Source organism: Malaclemys terrapin, chromosome 2 (assembly GCF_027887155.1).
Source record: "Malaclemys terrapin pileata isolate rMalTer1 chromosome 2, rMalTer1.hap1, whole genome shotgun sequence".
Classification (NCBI taxonomy): Eukaryota; Metazoa; Chordata; order Testudines; family Emydidae; genus Malaclemys; species Malaclemys terrapin.
Window position 1 is genome coordinate 171,023,808 of NC_071506.1, and position 18,265 is coordinate 171,042,072.

Here is an 18,265-nt window from a genome sequence, read left to right on the forward strand (position 1 = left end):
CCTCTCAGAATCTTAAGAAAAAATGTGTAAATGCTATAAACTTCTTTCCAAGAGAGTGAGGCACTAGTCACACTGGTTATTATTTATGCAAAAAGTGGGTCATTAAACAATTTGATTATGGCCCTGATCCTGCAGTGCAAATACAAACACACTTAACCTTAAATCCCATTAAGCTCATTAGCTCTACACATGTGCGTAAGGTTAAGCATGTAAGTGTTTGCAGAATTGGGCCCTAAAATTGTATCCTCTCTCGTGGCTGCATTTCATTTATAATCCAGTTGGTTGATATTCATTCAGGCCCTGTATTTGTTGCTTCTTGTGTCATGTTCAGAAAATGGCAAATTCTGCTCTTTCTGCCATAGGGTAGGAGGGTCTTGCATGGGGAAGCATACCATAAACCTGTACAGGAGGTCTGTATCTCCTTTGCACCAAGAAACTGTTTCCCTCCAGGGACTCTTTTTCTGCCAGGGCAGAAGAAAATTGGGCGAGAGGCAGACAGAAGAAGGAGCAGGGCCCATGGATCTCTGCTTACACAGATCCATTATCCATTCCTTCCCCACCTGCAGAGGGAGATCATACTTGTTATGGAGGTTAGCTCAGCCATAAGGCCACAGACTGCCTTTACTCCGGCTCCAGGAGATGGTCAGGAGGATTGTCCCCCATGTTAAAACCACAAATAATGAGTTGGCACTGGAAGCAGAATTTGTACTAAGCTATTTTGCAACTGAGACTCAACCTGAGCTACTCAGATAACCTGCAGCTTTGGGGGAAAGTGCCCTGTAATGTATGATGAGACTGCTTAGTTTTGTCTCACTGCTGGTTTTGTGTTACAAATTAGCTACTTTGTTTGGGGTTGTTTGCTTTTAGGGGAGGTGCTACTGCAGCATTAATTGGTTATAAGTGTAAACCAGAGATCTGGACTCAGAATTTGTTCAAAAATTTTGTAATTCTGGTATTGGGTGTCTGGAGGCAGCCATCAGATTTACTTTATAAACAGGTTTAAAGAGTTTGTCCTAACTTTTACTTACCTGTAGAAAGATATCTTTGGGGAAAAGATACAGGTGCTTTGTCTTTAGCAGTAGAGGCAATGACTTCCCCAAGGGCAGTATGGCTGCCCACTCTATCTATATATAGGAATTGATTAAAAGAGCTAGAGGGAAGGTTCCAATTTTGTATTACAGCCAGAGTTTACCCCTAATAGGCAGAGCTAGGAAAGGGTCATGGAAGATTTGGAAAGGGTTATGGGTCGTCAAGCACAATTACAGTGAGACTGGAAGACAACAGGAATGCATTATGAAAAGGGAAAAAAGTCAGATTCCCTGCAGTAGAAAGACACTAACTCCATCTCTGGGAATATATCGCGGTTGTTGTTGTTAGTAGTATTACAGTAGTTTCTAGTACAGAGGTGGGCAAACTATGGCTCGCGGGCCACATCTGACCCATGAGACCATCCTGCCCGGCCCCCAAGCTCCTGGCCTGGGACACTCGCCCCTGGCCCCTCCCCTGCTGTCCTCCCTCCCCCGCAGGTTTTTACCCACGAAAGCTTATGTTCAAATAAATCTGTTAGTCTTTAAGGTGCCACCAGACTCCTTGTTATTTTTATTTAGCTTTATGGAATTAGTCGTTTCTTTGAGTCAAAGGGTTTACAGCCTTTGAACACAGGAATCTAAAATATTAAACATAAGCTGCAAAAATCAGTTTGATAAGGAAATGAACAGAGTCAGGACATGGAATCTTGGGTTTGAAATAAATCCCCCCTCTGTGGAGATTGGACACTGCTGTATAGCTTGGAAAGTCTGGTTTTGTTTATTTTTTGAAATGGTGGAAGAACACAAGCAGAAAAAGTACTACCATGGGCCATTCAGCTTCCATTAAAGTTAATGATATAACTCCCATTGACTTCAGAGGAAGGAAGATTAGATTGGACCCTATTGGCCCGATTCCACCAGCACTTATACATGTGAGAAGTCTCATTCAATACTTTCATAAAGTTACTCAATGTGTGTTTGCAGGTTTGAGGCCTAAATATGCAAGTTACAATATGTAAGCAACATGACTGAAAGAAGAAAAATCTCCATCCTGCTATTGCCCATCAGAGCCCAGAGGGCTGTAGAAGTAGCATATAAATATGTTTTTCTTTACTGACTTCTCAGTGTAATTTTAAATTTAAAATATTAAAAATATACTATCTAATTTAATTTAAACATGACATTCACACCAACTTATTTATAACAACCTCCTCCCACAGCAGGAGCAGGAAAACTTTTTGGCCTGAGGGCCACATCCGGTTTCCAAAATTGTATGGCGGGCCGGTTAGGGCAGCCTCCCCAAACAGCGAGGCGTGGCCCAGCCTCCGCCCCCTGACAGCCCCCCCCCCCGGACTCCTACCCCATCCATCCCCACACACTCCCAGTCCCCCCCACTCCCCTGACGGTCCCCCTGGGACTCCTGTGCCATCCAACCCTCCCCCCTTCCCTGTCCCCTGACAGCCCCCGGACCCCCTTGCAACCGCATCCAATCCCCCCTCTCCTTCCTGACTGTCCCCCCGGGACACCGTCCCATCCAACCACCCCTTCTCCCTATCCCCTGACCGCCCCTGGAACCCCTGCCCCTGACTGCCCCCTGCCGCCCCATCCAACCCCCTCTCTCCTTCCTGACTGCCCCCCCTGAACCTCTGCCACCATTCAACTGCCCTGTTCCCTGCCCTCTGACCATCTTGACCCCATCCACACCCCCGGCCCCTGACCACCCCCCAAACTCCCTTGCCCTCTATCCAACCCCCCGCCCCTGCTCCCTGCCCCCTTACCACGCTGCCTGGAGCACTGGGTGGCCGGTGGCGCTACAGCCACGCTGCCCAGAGCAGCAGGACAGGCAGCCGCGCTGCCCGGCTGGAGCAGCCACGGCACTGTGCAGCACAGAGCGCTGTGTCAGGCCGTGGCTCTGCAGCTGCACTGCCCCAGGAGCCCGCAGCCCCACCGCCCAGAGCATTGCGCCAGCGGTGGGGCAAGCTGAGGCTGCGTGGGAGGGGGAACAGCAGGAGAGGGGCCGGGAGTGAGCCTCCCGGGGCAGGAGCTCAGGGGCCGGGCAGCAGAGTCCCACGGGCCGGATGTGGCCCGCAGGCCGTAGTTTGCCCACCTCTGTCCCACAGACTACTTGGTTAATCATTTTTTTCCTACCTAAAGACAAATAGGTGCTGTTTTGTACGCAAGTGTTGAAGACAGTATTTTGTTTAATTCCCAGTAGAAAAGCATGTAAGATGTGGGTTTTGACTACTTGATTACTGTCAATACAGTATGGATTCAAAGAAAAAATGTGTGTGAGAGAAATCACTTTGAAGGTTTCACTGTGCATTTTTAATAGCTCCAACTATTACACAACCATTAGCTACAGTAACTCCTTGCTTATCGTTGTAGTTATGTTAATGAAAAATGTGACTTTAAGCCAAACGATGTTAAGCGAATCCAATTTCCCCATAAAAATTAATGTAAATTGGGGGGGAGGGTTTAGGTTCCAGGGAAATTTTTTTCACCAGACAAAAGACTATATGACTATATTATACACAGTATAAGTTAAAAAAAAAATTTAATACTGTACACAGCAATGATGAATGTGAACCTTGGTTGAGATGGTGAAGTCAGAGGGTGGAAGAGGTTGGGATATTTCCCAGGGAATGCCTTACTGCGAAATGATGAACTAGAACAGCTGAGCCCTCAAGGGTTAACACGTTGTTAATGTAGCCTCACACTCTACAAGGCAGCATAAATGGAGGGAGGGGAGACAGCATGGCAGACAGAGACACACCCTGTGTTTGTGAGAGAGGGAGAGATGTCCATTGCCTCTTTAAGTACGCTGACCGCACTCTAAGTACATTGCCTTTTTAAGTAGATCAGCAAGTTGAGACAGCAGCTGCTACCAGCAAGCTCCCTCAGTCCTGAGCCCTGTTGTGTCCATCCCCCGCCCACCCCCATTATATGGAGATGGGGTAAGCGGGGGGGCAGGAGCAGGGGGGAGGGGCACACCCTGACATTAGTCCCCCTCTCCTACCCCCCCCCCCCCGCACAGCAAGCAGGAGGCTCCCAGGAGCAGCTCCAAGGCACAGGGCAGGAGCAGCACATGTTAGTGGGGGGAGGGACAGCTGAACTGCCGGCAATTGATAGCCTGCTGGGCGGCTGCTGCACAGGGAACTTAGAGGAGCCGGGAGCTGATGGGAGGCTGCCGGTCCACCCTGGTTCCAAGCCCCCACCAGCTAGCTGCAATGGGCTGCTCTTTCTGCAAAAAAGCAGGTGGCTGCCAAACAACATTATAAGGGAGCATTGCACAACTTTCAATGAGCATGTTCTCTAATTGATCAGCAACGTAACAACGAAACAATGTTAACCGGGACGACTTTAAGTGAGGAGTTACTGTACTCCTTCAACTATAGATCTACATTATCTGCTTAAATATTTCTAAAGCTATTAGCGTAAAAAAAGTGCCTGAACCTCTAGAAATTGTATGAGAGAAATGGAAGTGTGCTATGGGTTGAATATGGGCAATATTTTCACAGGCGCTGACTTTGTCCTTTCCCAGGGAATGCTCGACCCCTGCTCTGCCCCAGGCCCCGACCGCACTCTACCCCTTCCCCCGACCCCCTGTCCCGCCCTCCCTCCTCCCAGCACCTCCCGCATACCACTAAACAGCTGATTTGTGAGGAGCTGGGAGGGAGGGGAAGGTGCTGAACAGCAGGGCCATTGGTGGGTGGGAGACACTGGGAGGAGGGGGAGGAGCTGATAGGGGAACTGCCGATGAGAGCTGAACACCCACCATTTTTTTCCTGTGGGTGCTCCAGCCCTGGAGCATCCACAGAGTCAACACCTATGAGTATTTTGACAGAACAGTTGTCCATACACCCATCACAATGACAGGTTCTGTACTTGTTCCTGTAGAGTACTGCACACCTGTGGTGGTAATGTGCGTAATTGCAGTGTGGGAGACTCTCAGATTCCAAAGCAGTCTTGTTACCCCGGCCCCCTTCACTCCCCCGCACTTCTGTGGGCTTTAGACATTAAAAAGTCCCTATGCTTTTCCATTGTATGCAGAAATTAAAATTATTTTAGCAGTGTGTGTGTACATCCTGTTTTACTTTATTTAAATAAACTTTAAATAGGTCTGTTAAAATTTCTTCTAGAAAACAACATTAACATACAATTGTGTAAATGCACTCCAACTTACCCAGCTAATTGTAGTTTTACATTTAAAAAAGAATATGTGAGGAGAATTCACCCAGTTAGCATTTTCAAGAGCCAAGCTACAGCATTTGGATTTGTCTGCTTGATTGAGCTTTAAATATTGCCTCAAGCCACAAGACAAGTTTTATTGGTCCTCTAATACATGGCAAGGATATTTTGGAAGCAAACAAGTGCCTTCAACTGTCCAAAAAGTAGATTAATTTACCCATAAAATATACTCTGGAGTGTCTTAATTCTATCAGACTATAGCTCTCTACCTTTAAGTGAAATTTATTTTAAACAAATGTTTTGGTTTTATTATTTCTTATAACATATCCATCCCCTATGAACTATTTTCGTGTAGTGGAAGCGTGAGAAGAAATAATTGGAAAATGACAGTCACTTTAAATCAGTTTGCAGTTGACTTCTGGGCCATCTTCTCATTTTTCCCCTTCTTTTTCTCTCTTGTTGCCCATCTCTTCTTTGCCACCTGTTTCCCCATCTGTTCTTCTCTCTCTCCTTTCCCTTCTGTCTTTTTTTCATTTCCCATACAGCACACACTAGAAGTGATGTTTCACAGTTAAATTGGGCTTCTTAAGAAGTGCAGGCATTAGTGAATGGACAGCTGCAAAGAGGTCTCCCGTTCAGTTGCAGCTCTTTGCAGGAAGCTGAGCTGCATCACAGTTTAACTTCCGCAAAGCTATCAGTTCAACTACTTAGTTACAGTTAAATTTAAAAGCAGCCCATTTGCCTCAGAAGCACTGCAGTTGAACAAGAGAAAGATCTAAGTGATTGTGGGCAAAATATGGGGGAGAGGGCCAAGGCTGGATTAACCCATAGGCTAATAAGGCTATAGCCTTAGGCCCTCCTATTTTTAGGCCCTAATTTCTAGGCCCTCTTATTTTAGGCCCTACTGTAGGCCCTCCATTCCATATTGAAGTAATAGCTGAGTGACGGTAGCGGCGCCATCAGAATTTTTTTTGTCTCATTAGATATTGCTTTGTACAAATTAATCCATCAAAATTGTGAATTCAATCCAGACTAAAGCAGATGGAGGGAAGAAACAGGCAGTTACACAGAATTTAAATACCATTTACCTATATAGTTTTATCTGTACATACTTCCATAATTACCTATATACTTAATTGCAGCCTTGGTGTGTACTTCCTTGTAAATGACACATTGAAATAGAAATAAACATCCATAGAACAAAAATTAAGAATGGAACATATTAAATTTTTTCCTATTGTCTCTTGTACTTCCCAGATGAACTGTTTCTCCATAGAAGGATGTCAGAACAAGGAAAATCATTTTTTCAATATTTTTTCTTATGAAATAACATTTTATATATTTTACATATTAGAATGACATTAAGATACATAATGGTGCTCTATTGGTCCATTGATGCTGTCATGAATGGTTGCAGGTTCATTCAAGGGTGACATAATTTCACATCCACACACATTACACCGGGGTAGTCAATTAATTTTTTGTCACGGTCCAAATGTCTTGATTAAGGTTATAGTCAAGGTCCAGACTCCAGAGATAATAATACAAAAATAATATCAATAATATTGATAAATAAAAAGATTTTGCTGTCAGTTCAAAAGTGTCTGACAGTCCTGATTTGGCCAGCAGTCCACCTGCCGACTACCATTGCATTACACCATAGCTCTTTCTCTCTCACTTCATCGTGTGGTTGGAACTGGTACTAGGGGACCAGCTAAAAGCAGATGTCAGAGTAGCTCTTCAATATAATTCCCACTAGCATCTCTAGAGGAATGCTGCTTGCCTGAAGACCACAGATGCAGAATGCTTGTGCCACTGTCATTGGCACCTCAATGATCTTTACCATGGCTGTAGCTTATATAGTCACAATAGAGCCTTTACTGATTTTGCACTTGTATGCTATTTTTCAGTTAATTGATTCTAAAAACAAAATCTGAAAAAAGTTAAATGAGGTAAACAAATTGTTTCTCAGCTGAGACCTTGAATACCAAGCAGGTTTGCATAGCTAAGTTATAAACCCTTGACCAACAGGGCTTCTATTGGAAGTTCTAACAGAAGCATAAGTAATTATTCAGATGTGAAGTGACAAAAAAAAGTAACTGGGGGACTTTAGACTTGGCCACTCTGTGTCATGAGACCGACATGTTTATGGTTTTCTTGAAGACAGACGTTTTTGGATAGTAATGCAAAGTATTGCTTATAACTTCAGATAAGTGTTTCATTCATCAATAATTTTGGTGGTTATGATAGATCAGGAAGTTTCTTCACTTTGGTAATATTTATATAACCCAGATTTTCTGATGGTCACATCAGCCCAGCCTGTAGATGTTGTTTGAATGTATCTGGGATTGGAGACTAGTAGGGATTGGAGACTACTTGTGTGACCTGCCTCTTTTGTTAGAGGGGTCTTGATGGGGAAGGCATGAGGCAAGTCACTGACATCCATTTTTGGAGTCTCTCCTGGACTGGAAGGCACTGAGATAGTCTGCGAGAGGAATCTGTATAGAAGAACCAAGCTGTGCCTGTACAATATATGGGCCTCACCCACCCCTCCTTGACTGTTGCTGCCAGGGCCGGCTCCAGGCACCAGCCCACCAAGCACATGCTTGGGGCGGCACCTTGGGGCAGGGCAGCGCTCGGGTTTTCATTTATTTATTTATTTATTTATTGGTTCGTAGGGGCAGCACTGGTGGGTTTTTTTGTTTCTGCGGCGCTGGGGGGGGGGCTTCGGGCAGCAGGGGCTGGCGCGGTGCTCGGATGGGGGGCGGGGGTTGGCGCGGTGCTCGGATGGTGGGGCGGGGGTTGGCGCAGCATGGTGCTTGGAGGGGGGCGGGGGCTTGGCTTGGCGTGGCGTGGCACGGCGCTTGGAGGGGTTGGGGGCTGGCGCGGCACGGTGCTCGGAGGGAGGAGCGGGGGCTGGCGCGGCGCTCGGAGGGGGGGCAGGGGCTTTGGGCAGCGCAGCGCTTGGTGGGGGCGGGGCTTTGGGCGGCACGGCACTGGGGGAGCAGGGGCTTGCGCGGCGCTCGGGGACGGGGCTTCAGGCGCGTGGTGCTGGGGGGCTGGGGATTTCGGCTGTGCGGCGCTGGGGGGGGGGTTCGGCTGTGCGGCGCTCGTTGGGGAGTGGGGTACAGTGGGGCAGCGCTTTTTTGCTGCCCCAGGCAAAAAAGAAAAGTTAGAGCTGGCCCTGGTTGCTGCCACCACACTGCGGCACTTAGGGGGCACTTAGGATCCTGCCTGGGCTCATGTTAAGAGTTTTGAAAGGTTGGTTATTATATTATATATGGTTCAATGTTTTAATCCTAATGGAAAGAATTTTTATCCTCCCCACCATTCCATAATACAGTATTACCAACCTCAAAAGTTCAAAAATCATGGGTCCGACAACCCAAAATCAGGGGATTGGCCCAAAAATCACAAACATTGTACTGTGTGTGGTTGGTCTGTCTGAACTCATGTTGTCCACCTCAAGATGAGCATGTGTGACAGACTACAGTTAGTGCTGCCCACTCTCCAAAATGTGCGGGGGTCAGGTGATTCTGGCCCTGCTGCAGGGTCCTCTCACTGCTGCCTGATGGCGCGGAGCGTCCAGTGGCTCCCCAAACCCCAGCATTCTAATTCATTAATGTCCCCCCAGCCCAGCAACTCATTGTGCTCCCTCACACCGCCACACCTGACCTCTGCTCCAGAGGTACCGCTCCAGGGGTTCTTCACCCCCTCTCTTAGGCCTGGGGGACAGGTGTAGTGGGGTCTTCTCTCTCCTCCCAGAGGTATCTGGGGGCAATTCCAAGGGTATTAACTCCTCCCTTCCCTGGCCTGGTGTTCAGGGATGGCAAGGGGAGAGGGGAGCAGACTGACTCGTTGTTGTTAGGAGGGGAGGCAAGAATCGGGAGCAGAGTCACGCTGAGCTTCTGGGCTCTTTCTGCTCCCCCGAAGCCACCTTCACCCCCCCACCCCCACCCCTTGAGAATGGTGTCGGCTTTTCTTGTCTCATGGGAGGAAGAGCTCTGCCTGCTTCCTGCAACAGCTCTTACTGGCTGCTCTCCCCCATGAGGTGGGGTAGTGGGGAAGGCAGCCAATCGTAAGGGTGGGGGTTGTCCAAGGAGGGCTGAAATTTGAGTCTGGACTGGAGCATCTTGGTACATTGTGAGACTGGCCACAATAGGGGCCAAAATAATGTCACTGGTAATGAGAGTTGACAACACTGCTAATAAATGTGCCATCTCACATGAGAATCTGTCTGCCTTCAGAGTTGCTGGTTCTGCATTTGCCCTAGCTTGTTTAAAATCAAACCCAGGTTTCAGTTACACCAAGCCCACCGTTTTTAATATGTATAATGTAATCCCTTGGGTGTAAGGATTGCTGCCTCTCAGATCGATACATATTGATGGTCTGCAGGACAAATATCAGTATCTGATTATTGTATCTGATTATTTCTTGAGTAAAAGAGGTGCCAGATAAAGACAAGTGCTTTAGTAAATTAAACTTATACACTACTAGTTGTAGCAGAATATGATGTTCTAGGATGTCTGGCTGATTTAGCGGAGCTGCATGGGCAGATCCAAAATATTGAAGTTTTTACTCCATTTTTAGACATTTCTTATTCATACAAACTCTCACTATGTGCATTTTCCTGAGAGGAAAGGGGCGGGGTGGGGGGAAGACAGGACCTTGGATTGGGGCTTTACAGCCAGATTTCTGGAAGTTGATCTCTGCGCCTGTGCAGAACCCCATTTGCTAAAAGGGACAGATACTAACAAATCATTTCTAATACCTCCTTTCAGGTCCTGGGTCACAAATGTTACCATAAATTTGGGAGCTTTATTTAATTGTACTAATTATGTTTTTCTCCTGGAACTTGATGAATTATTATTTACTTTTTCTGAGTAATCAGTTATGTTGATATGTACTGTTATTTACAGCGACTAAAAGCCTTGAAAATGAGTTGTGGTTGTCATTAAATAAACATACAAGAAATCATCCTAAATTGCATGCTACATGTTCTTACTCTTATCCATTCTGGTATATGATGGTAAATGATTCTTTCTTCTGGAAATAATTGCAGAAAATCTTTTTTATCTTTCTTTATCTGCAGGGATTTTGTTCAAGGCTGAGCATATCTTAGACGTGCCAGACATCTTTTCTCCTAGCCTTTAAATTACACCATTAACACAGATTTTCATTTTTGAATAAAATACTGTAGGTGTGAAAATCATTATGGCTAACACACATTCTTATAGTACTTGCGATTCCATCAAGTGTAATTGTATACATGTCAAGGCTCTGATTTTTACTTTTGCTTGACTGCATTTTCAAATGGATGCAGAGATTCGATGACATCTCATCAGAAATGTTAATCTAACTGAAAAATGCCCATCACCATAGTACCTAGGTGCATAATAAAGCATTGGAAAAGGACCATTTGTTCCATTTCCATGAATAGGCAGTATCTGTTAATTTCTTTCTTGATGATAGTCCATCCCACTTATACATTTTATAACCATTGCTTAGAATTGAAACCAAAAGAAACAAATACAATCTGCCCCCTAAAATTAAGCAGTATGCTTCTAATTTTTCATTCTGTCTTCCCCTGGTCTTCAGGGGATACTTTTTTGGGGTGTTGAGAGTGGGTCCTCCAGTTTTACCTTTGTTGTTTTAATTTGGTTCTTATCTCTTTCCCTTCTCCTGGGGCATTCATGCAGAGCTACATTAGTGGCTCTGCAGTAAATCTGGTTGGTAAAAGTGGGTTCAGGCTAAAGCTACTCTTCTCCCCCAGAACCCAGTAAGTTACTGGGGCTAGTTTTGTCCTTTCCTTTGCTCATCCCCTCCTCTCCATCCCACATCTGCATAAAGATCCCTCCCCTCCCCCATGGACAGTGAGATCCTCTGCCTCCAGAGAAATGAGATTCGTCTCTGGAATCCTGCAGCGGGATATCTGTCAGATAAGGATCCACATGGGGAGAAACTACGGGCACCCTCTTGTTTGGGTGTTGGCAGAGTGGGTGTATTCCTCCCTCTGGCTCTGCAGAACATACCCACAAAAGATTGTATCATCTTTTCCACAGAGCTCTCTCCATAGTGAGTCCCCGGCAGCCACTACAATTTCCATACCCAGAGCTTTTCTTCAGATCAGTGTAAGGTAGTCTAAATTACTGCAGGGACGTGTAAGTTACACAATCTGAGACATCCCATCTGAAGGATTCCTTCTAAAGGCTTCTAAATCTCTTTTGAAAATGGGAATTAGGCTGCTACGTCACAGACAGACAGGTGAATCCTGAATCAATCTGGTGAAACTGGTTGGGATTTGTTTGTTTTAAATTTGAATTTTGAGTTATTTTTAGTTTTCATTTACCCAGGAATGGTCAGTGATCACATGGGTGCCAAAGGCTTCAGTGGTGCAGTAAGATTGCCAGAGATGGACATACACAGAACATCCAACCAGACCGTCTGAAGGATGTTGCCAGAGATCAATACTTGATCTGAAAGGAGGCTACATCCCTTTGATGATGATAATAATAAGAACATAAGAACAGCCACAGTGGGTCAGACCAATGGTTCATTTAGCTATTGTCAGAAAAATGGATATTGGGCTAGATGAATCTTTGGCTGATCCATGGGCTCTATTGCTTTCTCTCATAATATAATGCATGAGATAGGGCTCATTGTGAGGAAAACTAAGCCAGATGAGTAGGAAGGAACAAGGTGTGCCCAGAGAGCAAGGACCCAGCCTTGCAGACGGGTGGAATTCTCAGCTTCAGGAGACGTGAAAGTGTGTGGCTTACAGGATTCTTAGACTCATGAAATTGAGGGTTGGGATGCGGGAGGGGGTGAGGGCTTCAACTGGGGGTGCGGGCTTTGGGGTGGTGCTAGAAATGAGTTCAGGGTGCAGGAAGGGGCTCTGGGCTGGGGCACAGGTTTGGGGGGCAGGAGTGAGGGCTCTGGCTAGGGGTGCGGGATCTGGGGTGGAGGTGGGGATGAGGGGTTTGGGCTGCAGGAGCTCCCTTATTCTGGGCTAATTGTTTATTATTAGTGTTACCGTAGCACCTCGGACTTCTAATCGTGGACCAGGATCCCACTGTGCTAAGCACTGTACAAACAAAACAAAGAGCTAGTCCCTTCCCTGAACAGCTTACAATCTAGGTAAAAGACAACAGATGGATACAGACAGGTTGGGGGAGCCAAAAAAAGGATGCAAAGAGAGGGGTGACACGGTCAAAGTGATGGACTAGGAGAATGAACTTTGCACCAGCATTTTGAATTAATCTAAGTGGAGCAAAATGTATTTGTCGGGCCAGAGAAAAGGATGTTGTAGTAATCAAGATGCAAGATGATGAAAACTTGGATGAGAGTTCTGTGTGGGTGGATGGGCAAGGCCATATCTCAGAGATGTGATGCAGAAAGAATCTGCAAGAGTTAGACAGAGCCCGGATGTGAGGATCTAGAGAGAGGTCTGAGTTGAAGATGACACTCAGGTTACGGGCAGGGTGGCATCATTGTCCACAGTGTTGGAGAAAGAAGATAGCAGGAAGGGCTTGGAGTGGAGGAGTATTAAGAGCTTGGTTTTAGCCATATTTAGCTTGCACTGACAGCTAAACAGCCACAAGGAGACATCAGAGAGACAGGTCAAGATGTTAGTTTGGACAGAAGGAAACAAAACTGGGATCTTCTTCTTAGTGTATGTGCAACATGCCTCAGGTGACACATGACCAGGTTTCATCACTGAATTTGGTCCCCTGATTGGATCATTAGCTTCCCCGTCCCAGCTGGCTACTGATGGGGGGGTGGGGCATGAACACTGATCCATGTCCCACAGGTCTGGGATAGAATGATAGATCTGTGAGTTGTCAGCATAAAGATGGTAGTTGAATTTTGTTAAAGGCTTGGAAACTGCCTCTGGGGAATACTCCTCCATTAAGGGGGTTTCCACGTGAGGACTGAGCATCATAGGGGGGCACAGAAAGTAAACATGAGTTAGAGCATCATTGGGACTTCTCTGGCTGATGCCATAGGCCAAGTAGGCCCCTAAATGATCCCAGATTACAGGGAGCCCAACGCAGGAATGGAGGAACTCAGATTTGGGGCCCATATATATTTAGTTTCTCTAACTCCTAAAAATAAGTTGTTATCACTGTAATTTATCCATGTGAGCATTCATTTTGCAAATCATATTATCTGAAATGTATTATCATTAAAAGGTGCAATCTTCTGTTGGGCATGACATCACCATTTCCTCTTAATTAATTTTAATCATTTGTTCATTTTCATGGGATAGATCTTTATGGGGAGAAAGAAATGACCATTTCCTTCAGAAGCAAATTGCAAGCATACTAAACTGAAAAGCTGCAATGTTCTCTCACATTAACTCAGATCCTACAGTGAAGCAATCACATCTGATTAATGTTATTGTGACCAGGTGCTGGGATGGACCATACTGAGAATGCCTCACTCAGGGCAGTCTGTGAGAAATAGGGCAAACAATCCCCAAAACTGGTGGTTTATTCTATAATTAGATTCATCAAACCAGTAACAAAAGAGCTTCTGTAGTACTACACTGGTAAACCAGAAGCCACATATAGACCCCTGTAGGGATTCTAGCCTTTGACTCCCATCCAGACAAACAGGTCTAATATAGTGAGAGGTTACTGAAAACCCAAGTCACCATATGTGAGGTTCTGCTAATCCCAAAGGATCAGATACTTACTCCAGGTCAATATGTCAACCAATCCTTAGTAACTAATTAAAGATATATTAATAAAAGAAAAGAGAGTTATAAATGGTTAATAGATCATATACATACATATGATTGCAAAGTCCTTATATCAGGTTTGTAGCAGTGATGGAATAGGCTGCTGGCTTGTAAAGTGTCTCTGGTAATTTCCAGGAGATTGGAAGTTGCTCAGTCCGTAGTTCAAGATGCTCCTTTTAGTTGTAAATCCACAGTCCAGAGAATTGGAGCAGGAAAGAGGCAAAATTGAGGTGTTTCAGGAGTGTTTTATATCCTTGGCCATGTGCATGAAAATTTACTGTCCTAAACAAAGCCCTCAGTCCATTTGTATGAAAAGTTACTGGCCAAAGATGGAGTCCAGGGTCACATGAGCATATCACATGTTCTTACATGGTTTGCTGAATCACAGGGAGTGGCCACTGGCTTCTCGCTGCCTGAGGCATCCATAGGAAGACCTACCGGGTGGGATGAGTTTCTTCAATGAGCCATTGTGAGACTGGAGTGTCCTTAACGGGCCATCAACACATAGCTGGCTAGCCCTGGTGTAAATCTATGTGTCACCCAGGAACAAAACATATTTAAGATTCAAGTACATAGCGAATATTCATAACTTCCAATATAAAGATAATACATGCATATGAACAAGATAATCATACTTAGCAAACCATAACTTTTCCATTGACATCTTACATGATACACTTTGTAAAAGATTTATGGAAATTGTGTAACAGTGGTAACAACAGTGATATAAATGGTCACCTTTCTTATACACAGCATCACAGTTATCATTTGAGAACACATATGGTGACCTGGCTAGGCTAGGCTATGCTAACTATGAGGCGAGGTAGAGACAAACCAAAACAAAGGTGATAATTTTAAAATTTTAAAACTTTATAAGGGAAAACACCAAAATTGTGTCTGGAGCATAAATAATATAAAATATTACCAAAGACTTACTATTTATAGTAATAAACTATACATTACCATCTCATTAACCTTTGTGAGCTTGTACATGCTGTGTGGTTAGTACCACATACATTGTTATTAACAAGAATAAAAGAGATTACTTTACAATACAGTGTCACTTCAGAAAAGAATCTACTTTTCCTCTCCGTGGCTGTAAGTACAGCTGCACTCTTGCTGTCCTCTTCTTTGCTTTCTCCAGCTTGAAGTGCTTCTTCGATTCAGCATTCCTGTGGCTGTCCCTCTTTTCAACGAGTTTATCCACAAGTGGGGTTTATTCACCTAGTGGCCCTCACTTGTCCATTAGGCGCCTATGAACTGTGTTCAGTCAATACATGTTCACACAATCACTCTCTCTCTCTGTTCATGTCTTTTAGGTCCTTTGTGGGTGGGCTTCTTGTTGATTGCTTCCAGGATCTGTTTACATCTAACACAGCTTTTTCATCAATTCCTTTTTTCACCAATTATATTTCCTTTCAGTTTTTTCCCTGGATACTCTCTCTCTGGTAAGTCTGTAGATTTGATTTCCCTCTTCTTCCCTTCTCTAAGAGCATCTGCTCATGTACGCAGGTCTGTTTTTTTCCTGCTTCTCCTGATCTGAAACCTTTCCTATTTTCCTCCTTCTCACTTCCTAGTCCTCTGCTTTTATTCTCCTGTTCTTCTCTTATTTTATCCCCTCCCCGTACCCAGGCTCCAGTTCATCTGTTAGCTCCACATTTCCATCCTCCTCCTTCTCTCTAACAGCTTTTTCTGACTGCCCCTTCGGGTGGATTCCAAGTCCCCTCCCCAGTTTGAGCTGCGCTCTCCTTGTATGTCTCTCTCCCCAGGACAGCATTCTGTGCTGCTGCATCACAACTGAAGCAGGTGCTAGTGTCAGGGTGCAGGTTACTACACATGCACATCGTTGGTGTGGCAACCAGGATAGTTAACTAGCACATTAAAATCTTCATTTATATCTTCAAGAATGATAGATTATAATCCATATTTATTTTTTCAGTCACTTTTCATGTTTATCTAATTTGGGGGTGCCAATGGTGCTTCATCATTCAGCTAATAATATCAAGGTCTGACACAGCTCTTTTGTCTGTAGATCTCAAAGCACTTTACAGAAGATGATATGTATAATTATCTCCATATTACAGATGGGGAAGCTAGAGGAAAGAGAGGTAGAATGACTTGCCCCAGGTCACCCCGCAGGTCAGTGCTAGTGCAAGGTGTAGAGTATAGATCTCCTTGCTCCAAGCCCAGGGCCCAACCTATTGGCTCATGCTGCCCCCTAGAGTAACATCACTGTAGCGTGCACTAGGTATGTGCACAGTTCCACACCACCTACCTTAGAAAGTCTGGCAATATGTTTTTCATTCTTAAACTGGTATCAAAGGATGATGGAAGCATGTTCTATATATGTTTTCTATTGGATTTCCACTACCAATGTCATCAGTGACGACATCGCCTGTTGTTTTATATATTGTCTGTCTCTGTGGTGCCTGAGTACTGACATTTTAGCAGGAAGATTGCCTGTAAATGATGATCATAACTATTTTGTTTTTAACTTTCATCTACATTTCACAGCTCCTGAATAGTGAGAAGTTCTTCTTTCCTTTAACTTCTGCTTTTATTCAGCCCATCCCCCTGAATAGTTTTCTTCTAATTATCAAAAGTGGTAAAGCAAGTTCTGAAAAACATAGGTGTAAACGGATCTGAGTTTGTGGTTTGTACTATTGTAGAGCTCTGTAGGTCTCTAACACAAACCTAGCCCAAAGCATGAAAGTTCCTTTTCCTTTTAAAGGAATGTTTTCAAGTTAAACTAGTGGTGGGCAACCTGCGACCCATCAGGGTAATCTGATTGTGGGCGTGAGACATTTTGCTGATATTGACTGTCCGCAGGCACAGCCGCCCGCAGCTCCCAGTGGCCGCGGTTCGCCGTTCCTGGCCAATGGGAGCTGTGGGAAGCAGCACGGGCCACAGGGACGTGCTGGCCGCCGTTTCGCGCAGCTCCCATTGTCTGGGAACGGTGAACCGCGGCCACTGGGAGCTGCAGGCGGCCATACTTGCAGACGGTCAATGTCAGCAAACTGTCTCGTGGCCACAATCAGATTATCCTGATGGTCTGCATGCGGCTCACGGGCCACAGGTTGCCCACCACTGCGTTAAACTGTTAGAGTGGGATTTTTAAAAGCACACAGTGCTGGTATCACTCTGCTTCCACTGAAGTCAATGGTATAACTCCCATTGTCTTCAGTGAGAGTTAAGCACTGAGCTCTTTAAGTAATCCCACCCTTACTTTTCATTGTTCTCTCTTCTGCATGCTCATGTTTATGTGTGGGGTTAATAATATTCAAATCCCCTCTTAAAGCTCTTCTTTGATGTGATGCCTACAAAAAACTTGACAACAGTTAGGCAGCTGGTGCGCTGAGACCACTGCCTATGAGGCTGATCAGTATTGTTTCTTTGTGCTCCCCAATTCTGTCTGTCTGTCGCTCAGTCTGTTGTCTCTTGTCTTAGGCTTTGTCTCCACTACCTTGCTTTTAGCGACACAGCTGTGCTGCCACATCCCCCACAAGTGGCAGTGGCTTTGTCGGCAGGAGAGCACTCCTGCCAATAAAGCGCTCTTCACACTGGCGCTTTTTGTCGGTAAAACTTTTGTCATTTGGGGGTGTGGTTTTTTAACACCCCTGAATGACAAAAGTTTTGCCGAGGAAGTTCCAGTGTAGACAAAGGTCTTAGGGTATGCCTACTTTGCAACGTGAAGGTGTGATTGTAGCAGGGGTAGGCCTACCTGTCTTAGCTTTGATCTAGCTAGCATGGGTACTAATAGCAGTGTAGAATGGATGGCCTGGGCTAGCAAGCTGAGTAGGGCTTGAACTCTGATTGCTAGCCCATGCTGAACCCCATGCCACTATGTCTACACTGTGACTCTTGCCCACGCCAGCTAGACTAAAGCTAACATGGCTACTCTTATCCCTGCTACAATCATGCCTTCACTTTGCAGGGTAAACACTTTGTTCTGTTATTGTACAGCACCTAGCACAGCAGGGTCCTGGTCCATGAGGCTCCTAGGTGCTACCATAATACTAATCAATCAATAATAATAATATTGTACATATTTATAATGTTTTCAATCTGAAGGATCACAGTGTGGCTTGCCTCCTGGGCTGGAAGGCAGGAAAGATGTTTTCTGAACAGATTCTAGCCCCCACTAAAATCCACAGCATGGCTCCTCCTTCAGGCTTTGTGACAAGAAAAGCAGAAGGGGCAGAGGGGACATGGTCTATCTATTTGTGTGTGTATATTGACTCCTGATATTATCTGCTGGGGAACGGGCCGTTTGTGTATTGGGGAGAGCACTGCTAGTGAGAATATG

The 18,265-nt window shown here is 45.1% G+C and overlaps 1 protein-coding gene across 1 annotated transcript in view; it reads left to right on the top strand.

The window, feature by feature from the left end:
* TMEFF1 (transmembrane protein with EGF like and two follistatin like domains 1) overlaps nt 1–18,265 on the top strand; it is a 207,409-nt gene that overhangs the window by 106,926 nt on the left and 82,218 nt on the right. The gene's annotated exons all lie outside the window — the stretch shown is intronic.